Source organism: Natator depressus, chromosome 1 (genome assembly GCF_965152275.1).
Source record: "Natator depressus isolate rNatDep1 chromosome 1, rNatDep2.hap1, whole genome shotgun sequence".
In the NCBI taxonomy this organism is placed as follows: Eukaryota; Metazoa; Chordata; order Testudines; family Cheloniidae; genus Natator; species Natator depressus.
In genome coordinates, this window is record NC_134234.1 from 145,471,453 (window position 1) to 145,486,284 (window position 14,832).

General features: G+C 40.4%; 1 protein-coding gene across 5 annotated transcripts in view; it reads right to left on the reverse strand.

Moving 5' to 3' along the window:
• The window catches only part of TAB3 (TGF-beta activated kinase 1 (MAP3K7) binding protein 3), a 73,445-nt gene that overhangs the window by 45,173 nt on the left and 13,440 nt on the right, over nt 1-14,832 (reverse strand). For 2 of the 5 annotated variants that reach the window (XM_074968512.1, XM_074968476.1), the window contains exons 1-2: nt 10,523-10,612; nt 5,546-5,649 (exon numbers count right to left, since the gene is read on the reverse strand). The exons of 2 other annotated variants lie outside the window; for them this stretch is intronic. The gene's annotated coding sequence lies outside the window, so the exon portion shown is untranslated. Of the gene's footprint in view, nt 1-4,403; nt 4,530-5,545; nt 5,650-10,522; nt 10,613-14,832 lie in introns of those variants that run through there. One more of the 5 variants, XM_074968486.1, reaches the window with a different exon arrangement.

Sequence of the window (14,832 nt, forward strand, 5' to 3'; positions counted from 1 at the left end):
CAATTGCAGCTCCCACTGGCTGTGGTTTGCCGTTCCAGGCCAATAGGGGCCGCGGGAAGCCACATCCCTCGGCCCGCGCCACTTCCCGCGGCCCCCATTGGCCTGGAATGGCAAACCGTGGCCAGTGGGAGCTGCGATCGGCTAAACCTGCGGACGCCGCAGGTAAGTAAACTGGCCCGGCCTGCCAGCGGATTTCCCTGACAGGCCACATGCCAAACGTTGCTGATTCCTGTACTACCATATAAACCAAATGCCAGAAGCCAGAAAGTTGTATGGCAATCTGGCGTGAACTGGCTTACTTGCTGGTACACACAACCTATAGCTATTGAGTAAGCAATTCATGTAATACATGATGTGGCTGGAAAAAAGAACCCCGAAGTTAACCAGGCATACTTGTCAGCTTTGCCAGCTTTCAGGAACACCACAATTTTGACCCGTTATATGCAGTCTCACCGTGATGCAGATTTCACCTGTCACATTACTGGAGAACAGAACAGGAAAGAACTCCCACATACAATGCTATGCAGTTTAGCAGAAGATTTACTGAACTGCAAACCCATAGAACATGAGTTCTAGTCTCAGCTCTTCCACAGGCAACTGTTAATGTTTTTGTTCTTAACAACTCTTAAAATGAGCCATGGTTTCATCCCTTGGGGAGGGGAAGGGGTCAGATAATGAACAATGGTTTCATCAAGCGAGGGGGAAGGGGACTATGCACTAATTTTCCAGTAAGGTAAGGGAACTTGCACAATGTCACGTCAGATGGTGCTAGGAGTAGAGAATACAGAACCCAAGTCCATAATAGAACAGAGGCAACTCTTTCATTTTGCCTATAGTCTTTCAGAAGAAATGTTTCAAATTGGGTACTTCTGTAATCCACAGTAACACAGCGTAGATCAAACAGCTGTAAGGTTCATGACTCTGCTGTTACTTCCATGCTAAGATACCTGGTTGTTTAGGTCAAGTGGTGGAGGCGCCTACTTTTACTTCTGGGGATTCAGTCCCCCAAATTACACAAGCAGGGATGGTGTATTACTCCTGAGGGAATTCTGCACCATTGTGCACATGCAGAATTCATGTGTCCCATGGATTTTTTTTATTCTCCACAGAAAATATATTCTGCGAGAGATGCTCTACAGTTACACCTTCCACCCACCAGGGGCTACTGTGACACCAGAACAGAGGCAGCCAACTCACCGGCTGCATCAGTCAGCAGCCTACAGGGAGAGATCAGAGGCTGCATTCCTCAACACCCAGCCTGCAGGGCCAGGTGCTGTGGCAACGGGTTATGTGGGATGGAGTGAAAAGAGAGTGGGGTACATGGGGCTGCTGGGGGGGGGGGTCACAGACTGGGGTTCAGAAGGGCTAGTGGGGGCTGCATGAGTGGGGATGCAGGGACACATGGGGACGAGGAGAGGAGGGGTGACTGAGTGGGGGTGCTGGGACACAGGGAAAGCAGGAGTGGCTGAGTGGGGGTGCTAGGGCACGTGGGCAGATGTGCCTGACTGACTGGGAGATGCTAGGGGTCATCTGCCAGGGTCTGCAAGGGTAGGCTTCCCAACTCCCTAACAATCCCTCCCCTCCCCAAAAATGTTCCACACTTCTCCCACCCACCCACAACAACCCTCCAGGTTCACTCCCAGGCTCCTTCCCAGCAATGACTTCCGTCTCCATCAGCTCCTCGGTTACCCCGACTCCCCCAAGTCTTTGCACTGCTTCTGAGGGGTTCGGGAAATACATTTCTGTATTGTACTTTGAATGAATTATTACTCAAAGTTCTGTATTAATATGCCTAATAAGGAATCTATTTGTCATACAACATTTCCTGAATCTTTTTTGTTGTCTGTATTATTAGACATACTTGTTGACAGGTATTTTGAAATAAATTACCAAAATAATTAAAACTGGCATGATTATATTGTGTTATTTTGACAAATAATATATGTAGTCAATACTACCTCTATTAGCAGAGCTGCTTACTATCTTAAGATGCTCAGATACTATGGTGATGAAGAACTTGTAAAAACCTATTATTTATAGGTTTATTATAATTGTTTTTATTTAAAACATATATATAAAGTTTCATTTCCCCCCACTACTGGAAGTTTAACCTAAATTAATGTGTTGGCTTTGCCTGCCCTCTTATCGATGCAGAAGACTCTACTTGTTCCATGGCACCAGCAAAGCACAGCATTTCAGGGCCCAGAGACCAACTTATTTCCTCTGGAGTTATTTGTGTAGCTCGTCACAAAGAAAACACTAAAAGCAACAGCAGTAAGTGGACAGATTAAGAGTCTCCTACTTCTGAAATGGATACTATGAAAATCCTTTCATTGAGAGAATGGCAATTTTTCTGTATTTTATAAACAAATGTTACTTATAGCATCCTTAGAAGTCTTATTATAGCAAAAGACCCATCAAGCCTTTCCATTATAACTTATCAAAAGTTTATATATAATCTCTGCCATATATAACAACTCTGGATTTAAACTTGGCAATATGTCAGTCGAGAAGCAATTAAAAAACGAAATCTAAAAACCAAGAGTAGAATTAGCAGGTCAATACTCTGACTGCACTGAGTATTTCTATATAGCTTAATATATTTCTATTTAATTAAAATTGCAGGTACAAAGGAGCACTATAGGACAGATAATCATTAAATATGAAGGGGTCTCAACACTACTAAGTAAAACATCAATCAGCACATTTTTATTAAGGAGGCAATCAAATACTTGACGATATCAACAGATCTGTATAGAGGAGCTGTTAATTGATACACATTTCAGTTTAGAATATGAATACAAGTGGGAGAATGGACATATCCCTAAGGAAATTTATAACACACTGTTCAGGCAGCATCCTCAATAGTAAGGCTGCCCAACACTTTGTTATAAGACCCTATTTTCAGATGCTTATCCTTTTGGCACATTATTATGCTGGAATTTTCCATGCTGTGTGTATGCCTCAGTCAACTTCACTTTTTGGGGGGTAAGTTTCACCTTAAAAAAAAAAAAAGCCATATACAAGAACAAGATTAGGGAAAAATAAGTTTTGCTTGTGTTAAAAAAACAATTGTTTCACTGAGAAACTATTGCCTCCAGGCTTTGGATCAAGGGCTTGAAATTTGGTTGGGGTGGGGAGGGAGTGTCACCCTGGTGTTAGAGCTGCACCTTTTGTAGTTCCCATGAACGTTCACCCAAATTTCACCAAATTAAGAGTCTCTAAAATAAGTCAATCAATCACAGCTTGCACACACTTATTAGAGGCTTGCCAGAGTTTGGAAGCTAAACTCCCTGAAGATCCCATTTGCATTCAGCATGCTCCATCCCCTTAGAGCTGCTTTGTGCCAACTGGACTGCACATATGTCATTCCCACAGAGTGACTGAGCATGCTCCATACTAGCAATGCAAATGATGAGCAGGAGTTTCCCTGCAATTGCTCCTTCTGGTTTCTGTAGTACTGGGCACAGGAATTAAGAGCTGTGAGACCATCTCCTCTCCTTTCAGTGCCTCTGCTTGCTGGCACCAAGGCAGCACAGAAGAGAAAGAAGAAGCAACCACACTGGAATATGGAGTGCTGAGGAAAGTGGGGAGGGATCAGGGCATAAGATGTGGAGAAGAAGGGAACTAGAGAGGAGCACAAGGAACAGAAGAATCTAACCACTAGAACACATTCCTTTCCAGAACCTAGAACTGAATCGGAGTCTCTACATTCGTCTGCTACGACAAAAAGCTGTGTAACCCAAAATGTGCCACACCCCTCTCTAACAGCTTGTCCACATATAGAACAACAGCCTATTAATGTTACCAGTTATTCAATTAGCTCAAAGCGGTAGAGGTCTATGCTGTGGATGTAAAGGCCCAAACCCTGAAGACGACCTAAGCTGGGGTCAATGTGGTTCCACATCACAGAATTTCTGTGGAGGGTTTTAAAGTTTTTTTTAATTCAGAAATTATATAAAAACCATGTTAGAAGAACATTAAGGTTGTAAAGTAAGCACTTAAAAGATAGCAAATGCCAAAATTAGGGCTATGCAATTTTTATTTGCCTCTCTTGTACATGCATTATGACACAGACGATTTACCTGATCACATACTTTTTCCCCCCAGGATCCCTGCATTATTCAACGAATGGGTAGTTATTCAATGTATATTTTTATCCTCTATTCACTGTGTGGCCATATACCTTATTTACCACACACACATATCCTCAAACCCTGCACCGAATACAAATATATTATTTCTATGTTTCTATGGTACTTTGACCACAGTATCATTAAAGAAACATTAAAGAATTTAGCTTCACAACACCCATTTGTAACCGGTGGTGAAATCTCCATTTTACATATTGGGAAACTAAGGAACAGAGATTAAGATAAAAAGCATCCACTAATTTTGCGTACCTAACTTCACATACCACGGGACTGATTTTCAGAGTACTTAGAATATGTATAGCACTAGCCGCATGGCTTTCCTCTTGACAGCTGAAAGGCCTGCAGCTAGCAACCCGGATTACTGAAGAGGCACACCTGAAAGATCAAGTGATTCCATTGTAAGAGCAGCAGAAAGCTGCAGAGAAGGGGTGGGGAGAACAGGAAACTGCAGGGAGTGAGAGACTCCTCCAGGGGATTTGGAAGTCAGAGCCAGAAGGCTGAGCTCCAGACAGATAAACCCTGGGAGCGGCAGCTAAATTGGGACCCAGCTCTGGGAAGGGGGCTGAGGACTCCCTACCTAAGGGGAAATGCACTGAAATGGGGGGTAAGGCCAGGAGAGCCAGACTATGTAAGGACTACATAAACTGGACACCAGGAAGGGAATGTTTTGAATTACCTTTGGACTGGGTGTGTAACAGTATAAGCAGCCCCTTGAGGGGGAAACTGAGGCAGCCTGCCTGTAGAGTAACCCCAGGCACATAGGAAGTGGATTCCCTGATACAAGCACACATGTTCAAAGCACGGTTTCAGTTGGCTTCAGTTGCAATCACAATCACTCAGCATTTCTGCAGATCTGATACCAGATGTCTCAGGTTGGGCACCCAGAAAATGAGAAATATGGACTTAGTGGCAAACTGAAAACATTTTGGTTTAAGTGGCTTGCTTAGCATCACACACAAGAACTCTGCAGCAGAGGCAGGGACAGAATCTAATTCTCTAGCATGGCATTTAACTGCAACAAATGAGGACGCAGTCTTTCTGACAACAGTTTCCTTCAATATGCAACCTCCATTAATTCCCTGAGCACAGTCCATCCTTTGTGCTGAATAAGGCATAGGTGCTATGAGAAAAATAGGATGCAACTTGAAGTTTTAGGGTCCACCCAGACCAGGAAGGCATTCTCTCACTACCTGCCCTACTGTAACAATGGTAACAACTCTGCACTATGTTGTGAAAATATCAATTTTTTGTGGTCGTACACACTTCAATACAATAAGACTAATGGGCATTTTAAAGAATCAAGACTTTGAATTTCACATTTTCTATATAACATACTTTCAATTTTTTGTAATTTGTTTAACTCTTGGGTTTACAAATTAGAATATACTTACAAAGTTACAGTGATTGTTATTATAGAGTCATCTCACGAAAGGTTGACTTTTTAGTTTTGATGTATTGAAGCATCTGTCAGAAAATGCAACAGTTTTGCCAACACCTAAGTAAAAGAATCAATGACTAATTAGATGTGCAAGTGGGGCTAGTTTGTAAAATGTTAGTTTTATTAATAAAGAACACAGTCACTTAAATAAAACACTTAGTGAATGTTTGAGAGCTAAAAGACATCTAAAGTTTTGATGGCTCACCATCATTCATTCCTCTGAGTTTTTGGAGGACATATAAAATGCTTTTTGAACACTATTTTATATATATATATATACACACACACATATACATATACACACACACACACACACACACATATATACACACACACACACACCTACAGAGACCGAAGTAGACTGATTCAATACAGGAACCAGTCAATAACAATTACACTTCATTTCCTAAAACAAGTGTATTTCCACCATACAATATTAATTCTTTATTTAAAAAAAAATATATGTTAAACATTACATTATTAATGGATAGTTAAAAATTAAATGTCTTCTCCTTAGCTTTATTCTTTTTTCCCCTCTTCCCCATCATAGTACAATCAATATTTTAAGAGTGCCCACACCCCTTTATATACTTAAAATGTGAATTTAATTCCTTGAATTTGTATGGCCAATTTTAGTTACTTATGTGTGCAAGTTATATATGCAATTGCAGAAAGATTCGGAACCTGTGATTGCATAGATGGCCGGATTTTAAAATATTTTGCCCCAAGTGTAGGCTTAATATAATAGGGAAAGGTATCCAAACTTATCTGAAAAAAATATATATATATATTTTTAGAATAATAGGATCCACAGATCCATTACAATAGGATTGCAGCCTTGGAGCAAAACCAGCTCTGTCAGGCACTGGCAACGGAAGACTGCACCACCTCCTTAAGTTCCTTCTACTTGAGACAACTTCCATAGCCAGGATAATTCAAAATCTACCTTCCTAAATTACAGATTGTGTTAAATATACTCAGGGGTGGGGAAGGATACAAAAATTTCTCTTACTGCAGAGCATGAAAATTCCACCTATTGACAATAAACCTTAATCCTTGGATATCAATTTCTGTTTCTATTCTGGATGATCCATTTGTCTCCTGAGTGGGCCAGATCTCTGAGCCTTGCTACTTGAAAAAGGAAATTTCTACATAAGCATGGATAAGTTTTCCTATTCTTCATGCTAAAGTCCACAGATCTGTTGCAACAGGATTTGCATAGCAGTGTGCCTCCAGGGCAGAAAGCAGGATCATCCTGTAAATATGGACATCCAAAACAAGGTATAGTATATACAATTATCTACTCCTACTCAGGAGTGGAGAAGACTTCTTCCAGAAGTAAAAGGGAATTGGCTGACATAGGATGACCAATGTGCAAAATCTGGTGAACTATCTAGCAAATCTCAATACAGAAGACATGACTACTCTGCCCTGAGACTTTCAGTGATGTCAAGGTCTAGACTTTGATGCTTAACCAAAGAAGGAATACTTCTTGGGAAGGAATGTTGGTGACAGTTGAAAAGACTGTCTTAATTAAAAAGTACAATATTTGGGTCTCATTAGATAAAGTTCCCAACTTCAAATAAAAACCTCATCTGATAGAAGGTAATAGCCATATGGAGGCCTACTCTAATGGATAGGAAGTATAATGCATTCTATCTCAGTAGTGCTGTAAGGAACAGAATGAGGTTCCAAGGTCATACCCTATGTCTTTTCAACGTTGGAATACGGTTTATGCCCTAAGGAAGAATTTAATGTTGGGATATGTACAAAACTTCCCCTTCTTGAACATGTTGAGAACATTATGCTATATAGACTTAACCTTTTTGCTTGGACACTTATAAATCCACAATAGAGCCTTCCTAGGAGAACTCTATGGAAGTTATACTATGGACTTTGCACCAGCCCACAGAATAAATTTTATCTGTACTTCTCCACTGGGGTCCATAAAGCAAAAAAATCTCTTCCTCCAAGTATTCATTTTAAAACCTGTCTGCTCCCAGATGGAGGACAGGTCTTGCAATATGTTAATTTGCTAGGTTAATCATACCTGAGAGCCAAAGTCTCTTCAGCAAGACAGACATGAACACTATCGCTGCTGCTCTTTGTATTATTCTGCAGAGGGGTGGAAAAGGAAAGAAGAAAGATCTCTCCCACTTCTGCAAGATGTCATTCACCACCTCACATCTGAGTTCCTTACATATAGTAAGATCTCAGAGCACTTGATTTAGGATTTCCAGATTCAAAGAGTTCCATCAACAGCCCACCAAACTGGATTATGACGACATTTCTGGGTGCAGCAGCCACTCTGTTAATATGACTTCTGCCATTTAAATCTTGGTGTTCATCTCTTCCTCGGTGGGCACTGCATGTTGACAGAGGAAGTTTTGTTCTATCCTGGACAGAATTTCAACCTGAGGTCTTATCACAGACTTCCCAGGTATTATGAAAACGCCATCAGAAATATTGTCTATTATGACTGTAGAAGGAACAGAGCCCTGAGACCCCAATGAATCACTGTGTCCCAGCAGGTGGATACTGCTTTCTCTCTTTCTGGTACCTGAACTGAATTAGAAAGACCCCTTAAAAGAAAGATCTGATTTTCTTCATTCACTAGCTGTGAGAGTAGAGAATATAGAACCCCAGCTAGATCCCTGCCACTGGATGAGACAGGGAGGAAACACCCAGATTTACTGGATAGGTATCATATGAACTCTATCACTGAAGCATGCCTGTGTATAAGATCAAAATTTTCACTAGGCTCTAATAAGAATTTGATTTTTGTTTTTGTGACATCTCCTGTTAACATTCTTCTGACAGGAGACCTTGTATTTGATAGTATTCTTCGTCAGCCCAGGCCTATGTCTGGGTTTCTTGGTACTATATCTGTGTTTGTTGTGAATTCAAGATATTCCAGATCATTGTGTCTTTGCTTCAAGCTTTCTCGCTGTACAGAAACCTTGAACTGAAAAATTGTCTGGGGAGAGAAATGAATTTTCTTCTCTCCTAAAGCCAATATTATTGCTATCATGATACTGGAGAGACCCCCTTGAATGACAGCCAAGATCAAATGGTAAGGACTGAAACTAGGAATGGAAAAAGGCTCCTGTTCACTTGCAAACATAAGAATGGTCTGAAAGTGTTAAAATAGGAATGCTTTGAAGACAAACCGCTACTAGGAACTTATTTAGATGTTTCACATAGGGCCTTGCTCAGCTTTTCCCTGATTCTCTGAGGGTAGAAATAGGATGGGGAGTGGATTGCATTGCTCCAATCTGAAGTACACAAGGGATGATAACATTAACATTGTGGCCTTTCCCTGGGTTGCTGAAACTTGGAATGGAACAAAACTGTTTCTGAAATCCTTGCATGGCTCTTTTGGGTACCCCCTCCGGACAATGTCCAGTTACCTTATTTGAGCAAAAATAAAGGTAGCCTTTTTCTTCCCAAACTGGCACGAATCAGGGGGTCTATCTCCAGATAGAGCTGGTTAGGAAACCCTCAGATAGCGCTGAGGCAACAGAAATTCTATACTGAACCTGCACTTGTTCTAACTACCACTTGCTAAGAGGTATTTTCTCCTGCTGTACCTCATGAACTGCTTCAACTTGCCATATAACCTTTATTTCTTTCTACTATGTCTGGCAGGAGTTGGGATTGTAAAGCAATATTCCAATGACTCTGAATAGTCTCAGCTTTCCCTAAAGTTTCTCATTGTAACAGGTAACTGATTTTTCTGAGTGCTGATGCCAAGGACCAAAGCCTCCTAATGTCTGCATGAAACAGATCTGAATCCTACTTTTTTTCTTCACTCCAGGGAGAAGGAAGCCCTTGAGGCCATGTGATCTTTAGGTGGCACTGAGCCTTGCAGCACTGGCCACCCCCTAGCTTGAGAAAACATACCGGGCCACGCAGGGTGTCACATGACCGTTTAGATTTGTTTATTTTTGTTGGCATGGTTCATGAGCTTTCATGCCCAAATGAGGGGGCTCAGATGCTGCCTGTCTGGATTTGGTTGCCTGTGAAAGGCCACTGTTTCAGGTAAAATTCTCCCCCCAGTTTAAAAACACCCAGTCCCTGACCACTTGACAAACAGCCACATTTATCTTCCGCAGTGATACCATGTTAAAACATTGATTTTTAATATCTTCTAGGCTGCCCCAACTACTCCCCCATTTGGCTACCTACTCTCACTTTGGCCAACACTGATGTAGATACGCATACTATGACTCTCTCATTCTTACATGTTTTGATGAGCAGCAAAATATTTACTAATGTTGGCATTTAGAGTATCATCCCTGGTAAGTGAGTTAGCACCCAGCTATAGAAGAGGGTGAGTTCATCGCTTCAGACTCTCTGCAAACTCAGACATCATTGTAATTTATGTCACGATTTTAAGATTTTCTGTGCCATCATAACAACTACAGACTTTTATTAAAACAGCAGAAAGAAAACACTCTGGAGAACCATGAAAGCACTGTCCTTTCATCCCTGGCTAGTACTTTGTTTCCCCACACAAGAGGGCAGGTATCACACTCTGGGCAATAATACTTTAATAGGTCTTCAGTATTAGCAGTATGTTAAGCGGCTACTGAATTCATCTAAATATTAATGACTGCTGGAGAAACATTAAAGTATTGTTTGAGAGTTCCATAAGGTATTGGTCTTCTTTCCAATAAGTGTTATGTTCACATAGTCATTTTTAAACAACTATAATCCAAAAGTCACTTGCAGAATTTAACCAAATGTAAACATTGTTGGCCTTCCCAACATTAACTAGAAAAGTGAAAAGGCCTTCCTAACTCAAAGTAAGGAGGTAGGTGAGAAGAGTGTTAAATGAGGCTCATAACACCCACATGCAAAGTCACAACCAAATCATCTGTAAATTTTCCCACATTTACACATTTTAATTCTGACCCTATAAACCCACCTGCATCAAATGGAGCCTCCACGAAGTCAGCTCGCGTGTACAGGAGCTTGCACCATCAAGGGAGCTCTTCATTATTGTGAAAATATCCTACTTTTTCAATATATGTGCAAAAGTTAATCTTAAAAATATTTTAAAGATTCAACTCAGAAAAATTAATCTAAAATCTAGGGCTGTCTAATTGCAGTTAACTCACGTGATAAACTCAAAAAAATTAATCACAATTAGAAAAATTAGTCGTGATTAATCACAGTATTAATTGCACTGAAACAAAATATCAATTGAAATGTATTAAATATTTTGGATGTTTTTCTATATTTTCAAATATATTGATTTCAATTACAACACAGCACAAAGTGTACAATGCTCACTTTATATTATTTTTGATCATTTTAGAGTGCAAATATTTGTAAACAAAAGAAACAGTATTTTTCAATTCACCTAATACAAGTACTGTTGTGTAATCTCTTTATCATGAAAGTTGCACTACAGTACTTGTATTAGATGAATTGAAAAATACTATTTTTATGTTTTACAGTGCAAATGTGTAATCAAAAATATAAAGTGAGCACTGTACATTCTGTATTCTGTGTTACTGAAATCGATATATTTGAAAATGTAGAAAACATCCAAAATATCTAAATAAATGGTATTCTATTATTATTATTATTTAAATCATGCAATTAAACAAGATTCATTATTTTAATCGCTTGACGGCCCTAGTAAAAACATTTTTCACATGGATGCTGTGACAAGAAAAAAAAAAATCAGTTGGATCTTGATTGCAGGATCAAGGCCTGTGTGTGCAGATGCTTGCTTGCTCAGAGCCCATATTGACTTTAGTGGTGCTCAGCATGGATGCCAGGATCTGCCCAGGAGAATTAGATTGCAGGAGCAGGGCCTTCATTTCTTCTCTGGTTCTAAAGCATCTACTCTGATTAGAAGAGCAATTTGCTACACATTTTTCAAAACAAACAAAAACACAAGAATCAGTAAATATATTCCAAGTGCTGTCATTGCCCAAAAGACTGCAGTTTTCCAAATATGTATTAAAGTTTTTCCTTCTGATGTTTACATTAACAACTTCTAAGAATAACTGAGCATGAGAACCAAGAGAGTCCACAAGTAAATAAGTGGTCATTTAGCTTAGGTCACAGTTTCATATTCAGAACTACTGTGTTGTCAAAGGCCATGTTTCTTATTTGTATCTTTTGTTAAGCACTATACTGCGCACATCAAACCTGGCAATAATTGGCACACTCCACTGTGAAAGACAATTACAGCAAATACCTTAAATTGTATGCAGCATGCTGTAAATTTTAATAAAACTTCTTTAAAAAATTAGGAAATCCATCATCATGACAAATCCCAAAGGGACATGGTCTCACAAACTGAGCTCCACCCAGATCACTCTCTGGCAAGATGCTTGAGGTCGTCTGGTTATATATTCAGTTTATGTCATCACTGGCAATCTTGTCATGCCACTAAAGCTTTCGACACCCTTGCAATTGCTGGTCATGTAGGAGCATTTATTGGTATACACACTTCAGAATTTGTTGATCCTTTGTTCTATTAACGTATCCATATCAAGAAAGCCACTGAAACTAAACAGTTGATGGAGGCGGTTGCTGGATTTGACTTCAACTATCTCATTTCTGATCTTGTTCTTGATACGGAATAGCTCATGAAGATGACAAGAATCAGAAACATCAATCAAGTGTTCTTCAGCCTTCCACGTTTCACTTCCATACGACGTAGTATAACTGTGGCTCTTTAGATCGACAACTTCGTAGCAAATGCGATGTCACAACATCCTCACAGTGGACCCTGAAGGGTCCGAAACATGGCACAGGTGCAGCTATACACATATCCATATCTTCTGAGTAACCTCCAGCACTGTCTAAGACGCTGCACAAATGTTTGAAAGCTGCCATCTGCTCGATGTCTCCTCCAGACAAGTTAATAACGAGCTGGTCGTAATTTGGCGCTGGAGGCTTCTTGATGGTAATGGCCAAGGATTTACCTTGATCCAGATTAATAACCAGACCAGTGCGCGCTGCTTCTTGCCCAATCAGCCATCAACTGCAGGAATTGACCAAACTGAGCCGACAAGACAATATTATCTGCAGCTATGACACTGTCTTGTAAATTTAGGGGATCCAACAACATACAAATAAAGCAGCTGTCAGATGTTTCTTTTTAATTCAAGCTGGGAGACAACAGGAATCCCAGTAATGGGATTTAAAATTCTGTGATATATTTGGAGGCAAATATGAAAATATCTTCTCTTCACATTTGGGTAAATAATGGAACACCTCTAACTGCTATACATTTTTAACTCCACCACTACTGCTAACAGAAAAGATCTGTTTCATCAGATAAGCGTGACTCCAAATTAGACACAATCTCATCCAATTTGGGATTCAGTTAGGAAGTCTTAAAATAAAGAGTAAATTGTGATGATCCACAGTACTATGGTTTCTCATTTTCTTATTGAGAAGGTTCCTTCCCCACTCTGAACTCTACAGATGTGGGGACCTGCATGCAAGACCCCCTAAGCTTATTCTTACCACACTAAGTTAAAACTTTCCCAAGATACAAACTTTGCCTTGTCCTTGAACTGTATGCTGCCACCACCAAGCGTTTTAAAAAAAGAACAGGGAAAGAGCCTACTTGGAGACATCTTCCCCCAAAATATCCCCCCCAAGCCCTACACCCCCTTTCCTGAGGAAGGCTTGATAAGAATCTTCACCAGTTTGTACAAGTGAACACTGACCCAAACCCTTGGATCTTAAGAACAATGAAAAATCAATCAGGTTCTTAAAAGAAGAATTTTAATTAAAGAAAAGGTAAAAGAATCAGCTCTGTAAAATCAGGATGGTAAATACCCTACAAGGTAATCAGATTCAAAACATAGAGAATCCCTCCAGGCAAAACCTTAAGTTACAAAAAGACACTAAAACAGGTATACACATTCCATCCAGCACAGCTTACCTTACCAGCCATTAAACAAAAAGAAATCTAACGCATTTCTAGCTAGATTACTTACTAACTTAACAGAAGTTCTGAGGCTGCCTTCCTGATCTGTTCCCGGCAAAAGCATCACACAGACAGACAAACCCTTTGTCCCCACCTCCCCTCCAGATCTGAAAATATCTTGTCCTCTCATTGGTCATTTGGGTCAGGTGCCAGCTAGGTTACCTTAGCTTCTTAACCTTTTACAGGTGAAAGGGTTTTGCCTCTGGCCAGGATGGATTTTATAGCACTGTATACAGAAAGGTGGTTACCCTTCCCTTTATATTTATGACACTTATACACCAGAGTAACTCAAGAAAGAGAAGGAAGGATTTTTTTTGGCCTGTTTTATACCAAAATCCAGGATACCTCTTGTGCTTTATTGCTTCTTGCTCAGATAGTGTGCCTGAACTAGACACATCCAGCTCCTTACTGAATTCTTTGGCAGAGGGCTGCAAGATTGTTTCCACCTGTGTGAGGACTTCAGTTTACTTCCCATTTCCATTCAGAGTCACAGAGATGGGGAGATTGAACAGAGACTATTCTAATAGATCTCTTTGAGAGTCAGAGGTCTGGAAGTGTCTTGACTTCTCAGAACTTGCTTTCCTTGAAGGTTTGGTTCCCTTCTTAGGTCCTGCTTGTCCAGCCTTTTGAAGAATGTCTGGATTGTAGGTGCCCCTGTTGAGGCACTGGAGGAAAAAGGATTTTTGCTCAGGGAAGTAATTCCCATACTTAGGGATGCAAGCTACCGGAGAGAGAGATTGCCCATAGAAAATGAAGCTTTATGCTATGAAATATTTCCCACTTCTAAATGCATGGATATGAAACTAAGGCCTTAATGGAGAGATCCCAGTTGATGGACTGATGACCTATCACTTGCACTAAGGGGAGGAAGGCCATTGGGGTGCACCACTCCAACAGGTGGAGATGAAGGCCCCTTAATAGTATTTCATGCGTCTGCTGAAGGTCCCTTAATAGTATTTCACGCATCGTTGGGGCTCCATATGGTGGTGCTCTCCCACTGGGGATAGGGAACAGGCAACAGTAGCTGTACTGTAGGCCCAGATTGCTAAAGCAGGTTTGTGCAGTTTTGGCTTTGTTTTGATAAGCCACCCAGTCAGTGTTCCAAGCCAGGGAAGCACATGGGTAAATTTTTCAAAAGTTCCTGAGCCCCATTTTCAAAATAATGAGAATTATTTAGTAGCCTACGTCCCATTGACTTTCAATAGGGCTTAGATCCTCAAGTCACGTAGGGTATGTTTATGCAAGGATAAAAAACCCATGGCTGGCCGGGGTCA